Source organism: Papio anubis, chromosome 9 (genome assembly GCF_008728515.1).
Source record: "Papio anubis isolate 15944 chromosome 9, Panubis1.0, whole genome shotgun sequence".
NCBI classification, from domain to species: domain Eukaryota; kingdom Metazoa; phylum Chordata; class Mammalia; order Primates; family Cercopithecidae; genus Papio; species Papio anubis.
In genome coordinates, this window is record NC_044984.1 from 92688949 (window position 1) to 92704096 (window position 15148).

The 15148-nt window shown below is 41.0% G+C and overlaps 1 long non-coding RNA gene across 3 annotated transcripts in view; it reads right to left on the reverse strand.

Moving 5' to 3' along the window:
- The window catches only part of LOC103876002, a 181535-nt gene continuing 166387 nt past the window's right edge, over positions 1 to 15148 (reverse strand). For 2 of the 3 annotated variants that reach the window (XR_002515808.2, XR_002515807.2), the window contains exon 4: positions 1537 to 4154. This is a non-coding gene — a long non-coding RNA (uncharacterized LOC103876002). The other variant, XR_002515809.2, reaches the window with a different exon arrangement.

The following is a 15148-nucleotide window of genomic DNA, read 5'->3' on the forward strand; positions in this document are numbered from 1 at the left end:
GCTGAGGAAAGAGAATTGCTTGAAGCCAGGAGGCGGAGGTTGTGGTGAGTCAAGATCAGGCCTGGGTGACATAGCAAGATTCCACCTCCAAAAAAAATGCCTTAAGCACCTATTATAAACCAACCTTGGGTTAACCATTTTGCATACATTATGTAACAACTCTATAAGGTAGGTAGTATTTTTATACATATGATACATGTAGAAATGGAAGCACAGAGGGTTTATGTAACTGATTGAAGGTCACACAACTAACTAGTGGTGGAGCCTGGATTCCCATCAAACAGTCTGACTCTAAAGATTACCTTCCAAACCATGCTATTACATGTATTTGTTTTGGTTTGTTTGTGTTTCCAACATTTCTCTACTTGCAAAATGGAAGACCAATCCCTTGTCTATGATGAGCACCTGCTCTCCCACAAAGGAAGCCAACCACCTTAAGTAACATCTGCAGCTTGCCTCTCTCACTTTACAGAAAAGTAAACTGCAGCTAAAAGAATCTAAAATACTTCCCAAAGCCACTGAGTCAGTCAGCACCATGGTCAGAACTTGACATTTTATTCTCTTAGAGTAAAAAGGTTTATGATATCTGGTTAAGGTACAACTGTCTTACCATCTAGGGAAGTTTACTTTCTTTTTGTATTCATTTTATTTGCTTTTAACCTAAAGTTTTCAACAATTGAGATGCTAGCAGTTTCTTGAGTAGAGTAGAAGCTGTTGAGGAGAAATGATCTTAAATGAGCAGCTTTTATTTAGAGAGAAAAGATCCCCTTCTTTCTTCATAAGTCCTCTATAAAAAATTGCCATCTGTGCTGAGGTAGCAGCTGTTCTATTGTCATATTTGACTCCACAGGGACTAACTTTGGACTCCTTTTTTAAAATTGGAAATCAATGTCAAATCAGGTGATGGAGAAAGCCAATGAAGTTCTTTTGTTCGTATTCCCTTGGTGGGGCACAAACACTCTTCTCTTCGCTAGCATTGATCTGATAGCAGACAGCTCTGTGTGTTTCTGCTTTGGGCAACCAAGATCCTTCAAGCACTCTTAGCCTGGCATAGGCTGGTCTTCCTTTGGTCTAGAAAAAGAAAATCTATATATCTCTTTCTAAAACTTTTACTTGAAACAGTATTCAAAAGACTTGTACTGCTTCCGTCAAATTGGAAGACTCAGTGTAAGACATCCACTCTATTTTCTGAATTACTGCCCATAAATTCCCAAGTTGACCAAGGAGCAGAAAACAGTCAGGACAATCAGTCAGCTGACGAAAAGGCCAGCAGAATGACCACTGCTCCAATTATCACTGCAAGAGATTGGTTTTTCCTTCTCTCACGTGCTCACCCAATGCAGCACAGAAGGTGTATTAGTATGTTCTCACACTGCTATGAAAAATACTACCTGAGACTGGGTAATTAACAAGCAAAGAAGTTTAATCGACTCACAGCTCTGTAGGCTTGACAGGAAGCATGGATGGCTAAGACATCTCAGGAAACACAATCACGGAGGAAGGCAAAGGGGAAGCAGGCACCTTCTTCACAAGGTGACAGAAGGGAGTGTGAGAGTGCAGGAAAAAAAAAAAAAAAAACTTTCACTTTTAAAACTATGAGAACTTGTGAGAATTTACTCACTATCCCAAGAACAGCATGGGGGAACCGCCCCCATGACCCAATCACCTCCCTCCCTGGACACATGGGGATTACAATTAGAGATGAGATTTGGGTGGGGACACAGAACCAAACCATATCAGAAGGTTTCTGTGACCAGGCATCTGTTGGGTTTACCACACACCAAGCAATTCTCCAGCAGACACCAACTGGGTATCTTATAACTTCACTCAGTTCTTCTACTATCTACCTGGGGATAGCATCAGACTCTGCAGGTTAAAGTCACAGTCCCACAAGACTTCCCCCGACTTCAGATGCCAATGGCAAGCCCCAGGTTGTGACCTGCGCTTCTGACTGACCAGCCATAAATCTGGGTTCCCACATCCACCTCCTCATGTTCAATTAATTTGCTAGAGAGGATTACAGAACTCGGGGAAACTCTTTACTTGTTTTACCCATGTATTATAAAGGATATTACAATAGATACAGATAAACAGCCAGATGGAAGAGATGCACAGGAAAAGGTACGAGGAAAGGGGCATGGAGCTTCCATGCCTCCCTGGACACAGCCCCCACCAGACGCCTCCAAGTATTCAGCAACCTGAAAGCTCCCTGTACCCTGTCCTTTGAGTTTTATGGAGGCTTCATTACATAGGTATGGTTGATTATATCATTGGCCATTGATGCTTGCCCCTCTCTTCTCCCATCGCTAGACTTTGCTGGGGGAGAGAATAAAACTCTCTATCAAGCTAATATTTTTGAGTCTCTGTTAATCACAATTGGTCCTACTCCTGACTGTTGGGAGAGAGCACAGACTTTGCCCAGAAGCCAGTCTCAGTTAAAGTCAAAGAAGAAGATGACCTCAGATGATATCTGGGTCACACCTATTTCAAAGATGAAGAAACAGAGGATCAAAGAGGTTAAGTGACCTGCCCAAGCTAGCTAAGTGGCCGAACTGGAATTTCAGCCAAGGTCTTCCTGACTACATTTCTGCATTTTTTTGTCACCCCAAATTCTAATTTATCTCTTCCTTCTTCCATCTTTCCTGATTTCTGCCTCTCCCTTGGAGCTGACATTAACACTGCTTTTCAGATATTAAACTCGGTTCCCTTCTCAGATACAGTCTGCAGTTTCATTCTTTCCTTCCTCTAATCATGGTCAGACCCCTGAGAACACTGTCCCCTCCCAAGTCCAGTCAAGACTAGCTCCTTTGGCTCTATCCCAGGATATATGCATATGACCAGTATTCCTGCTGGATTTCCCCAGCACAGGGAATTAGACATTAATTCAGCTACATGTTCCATAAGACTTATTAAAAGTTAGGCACAAGTGCATTTTTGCCTTTAAGTTGAATCACAGTGCGATTGAAGAGAATTTCTAAATATAGGAGGATAATACATTCAAATCAGTTATTAAAGGAAGCTAGAGGTGTTTAGGGTATGTCCTTCAACCTCTTGAGATTGATATCAGGGGAAAACATGCCCTTTCAAAAAAAATTCTAGAATGCCACTGTGAGAGAGAAAATGCCAAGTGGCTTGACCCTTTTGGCATTTCTTTGGTTCAAGTTTAATAAATTCCTTCTTAAAATAATTTTTTCCTATTATAAAAGTAGTTCATGTTCATTTAGAATAATTATAAAATAAAGAATAATTCTAACTCAGTAAGAATCACTGTTAATATTTTGGTATTTTCTACTTGCAGTCTCTTTGCTTCATACATTTTTTATATCCTTGCGATCATATGTCACATAAAATACTTACATAGAGTGATTATTCACAGCAACTATTTTATTTTTGAAGCTATGAATACAGATTGTAAAATATATGGAAAATAGAAAGAAGTATGAAAAAATAAAATCATCCAGAATGTCAATGCCCAGAGAAAATTAAAAATAAACATTTCAGTGTTTGTCCCAGGAGTCTTCTTGCTATATATTTTTACATGATAGAGATCAAACTGTAGAGCCTAAATCTTAAGTAAATTCAATACAGAAACACCTAGGGTATATATAGAAGATGTTGCAAAGAGTCTTTCCCTTAGAAACCTGGTATCTACGATCATTAATATGAATTTTAAAGAAGGAGAAAATCGTAGCTAAAGTTCTTTGGCAAAGAAAATGCCTAATATATTGCTCTTTGCAACTCTGATTTTATAGAAGGAAAAAATACGATTTGTTTAGCAATTTTTCTAGCATGCTATCCCCAGCATGTAAATAGTTTTGTCATCCTTGGTAACTATAGCAGAATAACAACAATTATTGTTTCAAGTGGTCTTCAAACCTGGCAACAGCGTCCTTCTAAATTTTGGTGGGAAGAATGCAGCCTCCAAAAATACATTTCTTGGCACTGGGAAAAGGGGAAAAACAAGAAGGGAAGAGCTGAGAGACCCACTTTCTTCCTTGTCACATCAGCCATGTGGCTTTTCTTCCCACCTTTTCTCTTCATCCTGTCTACTAATAGATCTGCTGTCTCCATGCACAGAGGACATAGCTTCTTACTTCATCTTTGTTTCCGCCTTCCTCTTTTCTGCTTCCATGGTTTTCTTGGAATGGCATCTCCTGAAGAAAGGAAGACAGAAGGAGGAGGCAGTGGCTCCCATGGTGGACCTACACAGAGGTACAGCTGAAACCCTGACACAAGGGTCCTCCAAGTTCCAGAGCTCTGGAATTACATTTGTGATTAAATGAACCCCACAGAAAGCCCCAGGACCACTGCATGCCCTGTAGAGTCAGCCCATTATAATCATAATGCATATAAAGTCCCTATACTACAGCTTCAGAGCAGTCTCATGTGTAAAGAAGCAGAGCCCAGGAGTTTTTAATCTTCTTTCTTGTCTCTTTCAAATACTAAAGAGTATCCACAGCAGCTCATTATAACTCCCAAGACTGCCTCTTTCTACTTCCCCATAAGATCCCTTTGTCTCGCTTTCATTTATACCTCCCATCCCTACCAGCCTGGTGCCTCAATGGCCTCTTTCTTTCTAGGTCTCTAGGAACAAGCTGTTGACACTCTTGTCTGCCACTTGACCTCAGGGAAATTGATGTTCTTCTAGGCTTCTGGCTTGTTTTCTCCTGAGAAGCCCCTTAGTGTGTCTGGGCCTCTCTTGGAAGAGGAAGGGGTGGGAAGCTAAGAGAACAAAGGGCAGGCGAAAGAAAAATGTGGTTTCCATCCCATCATACAGTATGAAAGTGGTCTTGGAAAAATGAGATGTTGATGGTGTAAGGGAGGAAACTCATGAGATCAGAGCACAAAGCATCACTACTCAAGGAACACTGTGGAGTACAAAGCATTCTTGGGAGTCTTGTCCGTCCTTCTCAAGTTCCAAAACTCTTGCACAAAAGTCTGGATTGGGGACACTGGGAAACAAGTCTAGACTGGGGGACATTAGTAGACAAGCCTGTGGAGGAGCTGGCATGAAGAAAAAAGGTAAGAGCAACTCATTCCATTCCTCTCCACCAGTATTTGACTTATGTGTTTATCTTTAATTATATTTGTTTGATTTCTCTTATCAGAATCTGACATTGGGGGACATTCATGTGCAAAGTTCACACAGAGAGTAATAAAAGCATATATTACACTGGAGATGTAGCACTAACAACCTCCACCAACCCTGCACACCTCCACCTCTTCTTCAGCTACCTCCAGCTGCCACCAATGACACCACCTGCATCACTAACAGTGTGCACATTACTAGGTTTTTTTTTGTTGTTGTTTGTTTGTTTTGTTTTGTTTTGTTTTGAGATGGAGTCTTGCTCTGTCACCCAGGCTGGAATGCAATGGCAACATCTCGGCTCACTGCAACCTCCACCTCCCTGGTTCAAGCCATTCTCCTGCCTCGGGCTCCCAAGTAGCTGCGACTACAGTCATGCACCACCACACTCAGCTAATTTTTGTATTTTTAATAGAAATGGGGATTTACCATGTTGGCCAAACTGGTCTCAAACTCCTGACCTCAACTGATCCATCTGCCTCAGCCTCCCAAAGTGCTGGGATTACAGGTGTAAGCCACTGCACCAAACCTAGTTTTTTTCTTTTTTTAAAGATAATTTTTTTTAACAGATTCTCACTCTGTCACCAGGCAGGAGTGCCTTGGCGCGATCTCGGCTCACTGCAGCCTCTACCTCCCAGGTTCAAGCGGTTCTCCTGCCTCAGCCTCCTGAGTAGCTGGGACTACAGGCTCGTACCACGCCCAGTTAATTTTTTATTTTTAGTAGAGAAGGGGTTTCACTATGTTGGCCAGGATGATCTTGATCTCTTGACCTTGTGATCCGCCTGCCTGGGCCTCCCAAAGTGCTGGGATTACAGGCATAAGCCACTGCACCCGGCCTAAAGATAATTTTTTAATATGAAATATATAGAGAATAAAAGTATCAGTGAAAATAGATTATTGTTAACATACTGTTTTGCATTTTAGAGTCTTTTTATGGTTTTATTTATGTTGAGTCAGTGAGACAATTCGCATGATTCGGATTATAAAAAGTATGAAAGGATTTAGAGTGAAACTCTCCCCCTTCACTGCTGTTGCCCCAACATCCAGTTCTCTGCCCCCAGAACCTACCATGTTTCAAATATTTTTAAAATGAAAGAAATTAAACACTGTAGATACAGTTAATGTCTCCTTTTCCTCATTCTTCTTCCATGCTCCCTAGAGGCAGCCATTATCATAAATTTGATGAATCTTTTCAATGCCTTTTTATAGTTTTTGCATACATATGCATGTACTTATGAACAGTAGAGAGTATTGTACTGTGTGCTCTTTTTTCTGTGTAATTTACATCAATGGTATCATACCTTTTAGCACTACCCTACGCTGCCAGCTCATTCTTTTTAACTGCTGTATGATATTCTGTTGTATGACTATATTATGTTTTATTCATCTATTTTCCTATTGCTGGGAAGTTCTTTCCTATTTTCCAATGGTATAAACAATGCTACCACTTTGCTGTTTTCTAAATTAGAAGAACTGTTAGGTCCATTTCTCCCCAGATGAATTGATAAATCCCAAATAATCCAATCAACGCTTAATAAGATATTTTATAAAAATTGATAAGCTAATTCTGAAGTTCATCTGGAGGCAAAAACAAACAAAATTGGCAAATATTTCTTGGAAAAAAAAAGTGGGGAAATTTGCCCTGTGGTTTCATAATCTGCTTTTTTTTTCACTTCGTGTATTATTCACAGGAGAGGAAGGAGCAGTTGGAGTTTCTAGGGAGGAGGCGTGGCTCTTTCTCCCTGGAGGTTGTTTTGTCTAGACAGGATGCTAGAAATGCAGCAGCCATCTTGCTACCAGACTGAGGATAATGCCAACACATCAAGGTCCAAGGAAGAAGCACCAAGAAACTGAGATATACTTTGAAATTCCATATCCGGAGCCAGTTCTACCTCTGTATTTGTTTAGGTAATAAATGTTGTATCACCTAATAACCTAATTTAAAGAGATAAGGAGGAAGGAAGGATTGTCTTATTTGCAGCAAAAAGCATGCTGAATGACATGTTTTATAATAAGGTCTGATTTCATCAATCCTGGACTGTTGGATTTTTAAGCAATTTCCAATTTTCTTTTATTCCCTTCAAACAAAATGCTCCATGGAATACCCTTGTTACTCAGTCTCTGTGCAAATCTATGATTTTTTTCATAGTATAGATTCCTAAATAATTCCTACTTAAGTGGAATTACTCAACCCAGAATATGGGGAAGAAAGAGATTTGTCTCATAAAATACAATGTAACAAATTCTAATTCAGTAGAGGAAAATATGGAAATTCTAAATAATCTCTGAGTCCTAACCCGAGGCTCACTGTATCCTGTTTTACCATCTTGGGAAGGTTAGAATGTCTTCTTCCCCTTTCAGATCTCAGGGCCTCTATTATATTTGCTGCCTGTAGAATAACAGTAACAACAATAGTAATAACAATTGTTAAGACGTTTAAGCATCTTTTCTGTGCAACCAAGTATTCATACATATCTCATTTAATGTTTATAACAATCCTTTTGAGGAGATACAGTTACTAGTCCCACTTTACAGATGAGGAAATGAGGCTCAGAGTAAGTTAGTGACTCATCCAGAATCCTGCTGCTACATGAAGGGGCTGAGATTCCAACCTGGGTCTCTTACTGTTCATGATCCTGTTTCTCAAATCTCTCCCAAGGTCTTTGCTGAGAGCCTCACTTCCAGATCTTTCCATCCAGTTTCCTTCCTCTGTTATGTGGTCTTTTAATCGATATTAAAAGAACATTCCAAGAAGAAAGGAGGCAAGTCAACAGATATTTTCCCAGCAGGGTAGCCTGCTCCGTAAGTTACTCTGCAGATGTGCAGACTCACCTGAAGTAAAGCTTTGGTCTTCGTGGATTTGGACAACAGAAAACATTTTTCAGGAATTTGCTTATGTTATCACTATCATGATCCTTCCTTCTCTCTCAGAACTAAGTCAAAATCCTCAGCAAGTGCTACCAAAGGTCACACACAAAAATCTTCTGTAACAAACACTGTTGTCTTCCTAGCCTCTCTTCCTCCCTTTCTCCTTCCCCAGAGCCCCTTAGCTTAAAAATTCTCCCACTTTTTTTTCAACGGAGTTGAATTCAATCTCTCTACCCTACTGCAATGTATCTTTGGCATTCTCAGCATTTTTCCTAGAACTGCTAAGACAAAGATAATATCTCACTAGATGTGAACGAGGAAGCATAGCATCCTGGTGGCCACTAACAGACACCCTGGGATCCAGAGGGAAGCCAGCCTTGGGATGAAGCTGGCATCACAACGTATGTAAGATAGAGTGAAAATATCAGCAACAAAAGTAGCCTGATTTATTCACTGATGCACTGGATCAAGTCTTACCCCAAACCCTCTCTCCCTCCCACTTTTCAGATACATGAGCTAATACATTCCCTCTACTGTGTAGGCAAATCTGGTCGGGTTTTTGTTCATTGCAACCAAAAGTGTCTGGGCTGGTCCCTTTTCTCTGTGGCGCTTTCTAGCACAAAACTTGGATCACAGCCTCCCAATACAAGCAATGTTAACATTTATGTAGCACCTAATGTATGCCACACACTATCCTAAGCACTTTATTTTATATTTTGGCTCATTTAACCCTGACAACAGCCCTATGAGCTAGTTTGGGGGGGGATTTTTAAGCCCATTTTTAAAATGAGGAAAATAAGGTACCAAAAAAGGTTAAATAACTTTGCCAGAGCTAACAGATGGTTGAGCCAGGATTTAAACCCAGTCAGATCCTTTTGATCCAGAATTCTTGCTCTTAACCAGTTGGCTAGCAGCTCTCAAGTGCTGTCCTGGGCTCCCTTGCTGCAGGAGTCTAAGAGCATGCATATTGGACTGGGGGAGTTGGGAGTGGGGTGTGGGTGGGGAAGATGCAAATGTTCATTTTCCACTTATATTTTAGAGAACCCGAAGGTACACGTGTCAGTTTTCATTATCCCAAAATCAGGACAGAGAATTTGACTGTGTCACTCCCCCAGTCACTGATGAAACTTCTTCTGCCAGGTCATTTCTCAGCTGCTGACAGTTGCTGTCTACAGCTGGGTCGATATTTTCATGTCTACTCATAATCCTGTGTGTCAAGATCCCTGAAAAATAAATGCCAGGATATTTTCTTCATGTTCTAGCCTCTGTTTTGGTTTTAGACACCAAATCTAAAGTCTACCTCTCAGGTATTATATGTGCAGAATTCAAGAGGTATAAATTCATATAGGATTTATTCACATAAACGTGAGTGAGGTCTAAACCATGATGCCTTTTTTGGTCTTTGTTTTTTAATTTTTTGAAGCAATGGGCTCTTGTTATATTGTCTGGGGTGGTCTCAAATTCCTGGGCTCAAGAGATCCCTCCACCTTGGCCTCCCAAAGTGCTGGAATTACAGGCATGAGCCACCACACTGAGACCTATTGTGCTTTTGAAGCAAAACTGTCTGCGCAGCATCTTCATTTTTGCTAAGGTGGCTGCAGAAGCTTCAATCAATGATAGTTGGACTTCAAACTCTGCCTTTGTCTTCATGCCAAATTCTCTTAAAATTGTCATTAAATAGGAATTAAACACAGAGTGCTGCAAAAATTTGCCTTGCCATCAGGAGCTTGTGCTGTTTTAGATTAATAATAATCCGCTTACCATAACTGAACAGGTACCATTTTATTACTTCATCTCCCCCCTCTTTGGTTGGTTGTTTGCTTGCTATTTAATTTCTATTTATTAGTTCAACCATGAAAAGGGCCTAATAAGCAAAAGAAGAAAAAAAAGTAGGCAATACTTTCAAGTTCAAAAGACTAGCTGATGGGAGGAGATCACAGTTCATCACAACTGCAAGTCTGAGATGGAATGTTTAAATATGTACATTTCAAAGTGAACCTGAAACCTTTCCCTGAGAGCCAGTAGAGGTGAAAGGAGGTTTTCAATATTCTTGCCCTATGTAAACGATTCTCAGAGTGGTCTGTGGGATTAATCTAAGTCCTTCTTTGCAACCAGATCTTGGATGGAGACACCTGAGTAGCCCTTCTAACAATTTAGGATTAACCTTGTTTGTCTGAACAACATAATTGGGTTCAGACATTATCCCATCTTGTTTCCAAGGCCGCTAGCCAAAAGCAGAACCAAACATGTCATTTCTGGAAGCCAGAAGAAAAGCACTGACCTCCAAAAACCTATAATTTGGCCACAAGTACACAGTGTAATCCTTTTTTTGTTTGTTTGTTTGTTTAATAATAGACGGCTGTGATGGCTAATTTTATGCATCAACTTAATTGAGCTAAGAAATGCCCAGACAGCTGGTAAAACATTATTTCTGGGTGTGTCTGTGAGTGTTCCCAGCAGAGATTAACATTTGAATCAGTAACTGAGTGAAGACAGTCTCCCTCACTAATTCAGGTGGGCATTATTCAATCCATTCAGGGCCTGGATAGAACAAAAAAGCAGAGGAAAGGCGAACTTACTCTCCGCTTGAGCTGGGACATCCATCTCCTCCTGTCCTCAGACACTGCTACTCCCTATTATTAGGCCTTCTAGCTCAGATGGAGATTGTCGCCATTGGCTCCCCTGGCTCTCTGGCCTTCAGGTTTGGGCTGGATCTCCACCACTGGCTTTACTGCTGTATTAGTCTGTTTTCACGCTGCTGATAAAGACATACCCGAGACTGGGAAGAAACAGAAGTTTAATTGGACTTACAGTTCCACATGGCTGGGGAGGCCTCAGAATCATGGCAGGAGGTGAAAGGCACTTCTAACATGGCAGCCGCAAGAGAAAAATGAGGAAGAAGCAAAAAACGGAAACCCCTGATAAACCCATCAGATCTCGTTGGACTTACTCACGATCAAGAGAATAGCCCAGGAAAGACCGGCTCCCATGATTCAATTACCTCCCCCTGGGTCCCTCCCACAGCTTGTGGGAATTCTGGGAGATACAATTCAAGTTAAGATTCGGGTGGGGACACAGCAAAACCATATCACCTGCTGTTGCAGACAACTGACTGTGGAACTTCTCAGCCTCCATATCTTCATGTGCCAATCCCTCAGAATGAGAGAGGAGAAAGGAAAAAAACCCATCAGGCAGGCAGTTAGGGCGGGTCCTTGGTTGAATCCTTTCAAACCAAAGAACAGTCTGCAGGCACAGATAAGGGAACTTGCACAGAGGGGCTTGCCGAAGACATGGCCACAGCTGCACAGATAAGAAAGGCTAGGGCTGGGCGCGGTGGCTCAAGCCTGTAATCCCAGCACTTTGGGAGGCCGAGGCGGGCGGATCACGAGGTCAGGAGATGGAGACCATCCTGGCTAACACGGTGAAACCCTGTCTCTACTAAAAAAAAAAAAAAAAAAATACAAAAACTAGCCGGGCGAGGTGGCGGGCACCTGTAGTCCCAGCCACTCGGGAGGCTGAGGTAGGAGAACGGCGTAAACCCGGGAGGCGGAGCTTGCAGTGAGCTGAGATCTGGCCACTGCACTCCAGCCTGGGCGGCAGAGCGAGACTCTGTCTCAAAAAAAAAAAAAAAAGAAAAGAAAAGAAAAGCTATACAGGTGACTCGCCCAGACATGCTCACAATGGAAAATTTCATCCCCTGACACATGTGCAGTAAGGGAAACGAAGCAATAGGGAAGAACTCAAGCTAAGGGCCCGCATGTACACTAGGAGGACAGGGTGAAGCTACCAGAAAGGTGCACCTTATGCAAATGAGATGCCCAGCCCTCATGGGTTTCTTATAGAAGCTTTGCATTCAGCTGTAAAAACGGCGGCTGTCTTCTGGGTCCCCTCTCTGCAGCAAAGAGCCTTCTTCATTCAATTATTAAACTTTCGCTACAACCTCACCCTTGATGTCTGTGCTCCTTAACTTCCTTGGTCGTGAGACAAAGGACCCAGGTACTACTTCAGGCAATGAGACTACTACATTGTGGTGCATTAGTGAGGCTGTAACAATAGTAAATCTCTTTCTATATATCTATGTAGAGCCTATTGGTTCCTCTGCAAACTGTTTTATCAGCAAGGCCTTTAGGTCTTGTGCTGACCTTCTATCTCATCCTGTGACTAAGAATGCTTTAACTTGCTGAGAATTCAGCTGAGCAGGTCTCAGCCTTATTTCACCCAGCCCCTGTTCAAGATGGAGTTGCTCTTGTTTAAACACCTCTGACATTTCCCCCCCCCCTCCCTTTTATAAGAGAATCCTTAATCCTAACGCTTCTAGAGGGATCAAGACCCATCTTCTGCAACTTCTTCAGGCTGAATAAGGGGAGACGATATGCCTGCCTAACTATTAGGTCTCTTGCATTCAGGGTAGAGCAGAGCTCAGTCAGAAAGTGCTGGTATGGCAAGGGCCATTAATAACTCCGAGTTCCAACGAAAGGTGATATCAAAAGTCAGCCAATCAGTGCTGCAGTCTATTTCCTTTGGGTCGGGGGTCTCTTTGGTGTCCTCCTTTCTATGGTTTGCCAGAAAGATGTTACTGGAAAGGGGTCCTGATCCAGACCCCAAGAGAGGGTTTTTAGATCTTGCACAAGCAATAATTCGAGGCAAGTCCATAGAGTAAAGTGAAAGCAAGTTTATTAAGTAAAGGAATAAAAGAACAGTTACTCCATAGGCAGTGCAGCCTAAATGCTAAGTTGTAAACAAGATATTTTCACCCTCATTATCTCATTTGAAATAGAACTTGAAAAAATGAAAGCTTGTGAATTGGTAGTCATCTCACTGTAAAGAGGAGGGAGCTGAAGAAACAAGTTCTATTGCAGTGAGTAACATATAGGATTGATGGACTTTTTGTCACCAAGCTGCTTTACTGCAACAATCCAAAAACATACGTAGCCCTGCTGCGGTGGCTCATGCCTGTAATCCCAACACTTTGGGAGGTAGAGGCAGACGGATCACCTGAGGTCAGGAGTTCGAGGCCAGCCTGGCCAACATGGTGAAACCCTGTCTCTACTAAAAATACAAAAATTAGTTGGGCATGGTGGCGGATGCCTGTAATTCCAGCTACTCGGGAGGCTGAGGCAGGAGAATCATTTGAACCTGGGAGGCGGAGGTTGCAGTGAGCCAAGATCTGCCACCGCACTCCAGCCTGGGCGACAGAGTGACACCCTGTCTCAAGAAAAAAATAAATAAAGCAAATATGTATCCTATGGATGTTTGATATCAAGACATACAGAGCCAATGACTTCAGCACAAGAGACAAGCCAGTATGAGATAGGTCTCAGCATGGAAGTTATTTTCTCCCATCCTCAGACAGCCACAGAAGGCAGACATATTTGCAGAAATTGAATTACCTGTATCTAAAGTTCCAGCACTACATAAATTAATGCAGCAACTAATAAAAATAGGACTATAGTGTTACAGAAAGACAGCTGATCGTGATCCCATGCTTTAAATATAATTATTAAAAATGTATAGGCTGATGACTGACCAGTCTGTACACGGTACAGCAGCCTTGGACATGTGCAACACAGGCCAGCATGGGGCCTGAAAACTGAAAACACAGACCCAAGATGCCAACAGAAGGAAAGGATCCAAGCAGGGCCAGGATGTTTCCCTTAGGTAGATTAATTATATTACATTATATTATATTAATATATTAGTCTAGCAGATTGGTAGGAAATACTAGCTTTAGTGCTACGCTTTGATCAGTATAATTTGTTTGCAGCTTAATGTTATGTAAACGATGCCATTCTTTCCTTGGTGTAGACGCTCAAATAAACATTGAGCATCTTTTATTTGAGACATTCTCAAATAAACATTGATGATCTTTTATTTCACTTTTTATAATTTCAACTTTTATTTTTGATTCAGGGGGTCCATGTGCAGGTTTGTTACATGGGTATATCTGTGACATGGAGGTCTCGTGATCTTCTAGAATTCCATGTTAAAAGAATTCAAATAAGAAGAAGATATAATAAGAAGAATTCAAAGAATTCGAATACTCCAAATAAGAGAGGAATTCCATAAATAAGGCTGCCATTTCTACTGCTGTTGCTAAGACTAGTCAGATCCAATTTACAAGTGCACTGAAAATTTTGGTGCCTAGAGGAGAGATCATATAAACAGCATGAACTCTTCCTGACCAAGTTTCATTTCTGTTTGACCTTCTGAACAAGTTCTATTACGTATAAAATAAGCAGTATTTTTAAACCTCCAGTGCTAAAAGTAAGATTTCAGGAAACTATCACTAACTTACTAAGAGTTACGCTTGAAAGTCTAATGCTTCCATAGATAAATCAGAGATTTAAATGTGTTCTTTCTATTACTCTTCCATCGCTTTCTAAACTCTGGAAGGAAAAATACAGGAACGTATAGATGCCGGGGACCATTTTGTACCATGAATGATTGATGGCCAAAGGAGATCCCAGATTTTTCTTAAACATACTTCATCTTAGAAAAGTTTGTATAGTTTGTACATATATACTCCTGGTTTTCCTTTATAAAAAATGTGTCCTTTCCAAGGCCAACTCCAGGCATATTAGTCCCACACCTCTCGTTGATTTCTTTAACACATTCTCATAAGTTCCTGGCACACTTTCAGAGTGTAAGCCTTGGAGAAAGAGGCTTTGTTTTGTTTTATGCAAAACCTTTGACTCCTGTAATGTGGAGTTTACACCTTTAGTGTCAGATAAATGACAAATAATCATTGTTAGAGGCAATAACACATTCAGATGTGAAGTTTTACAATAATCTCTGTTTTCCCTGAGCTGCTAAAATCATTAGATGTACGACATTCATGGATTAGTGGAACTGTATGCCTCTGCTCTGTTTACTTAATTTTTGAATGGACTGGAACGTGCTTTTAATGTGGAAATCGTATTACAGTGTTCAAATAATCTTGTACTCTGAACATTATTATTAGCTGTAGAAACCAAATGGGATTTTATCCATTGTCATCATCCTCTATTTCCTTGACATGCTCATCCCATCTATTGACAAACCAAATTTGATGTCAGAATCTGCTCCAAAATCCTAACAACATGATTTGTAATTACAGAGCTAACACCTATGAATAATAAAATTGCAAACAAGCAGAGCACCATCAAAAATTCAACATGATAATTTTTTAATGATAATATTACTTCCCGTGTGTGA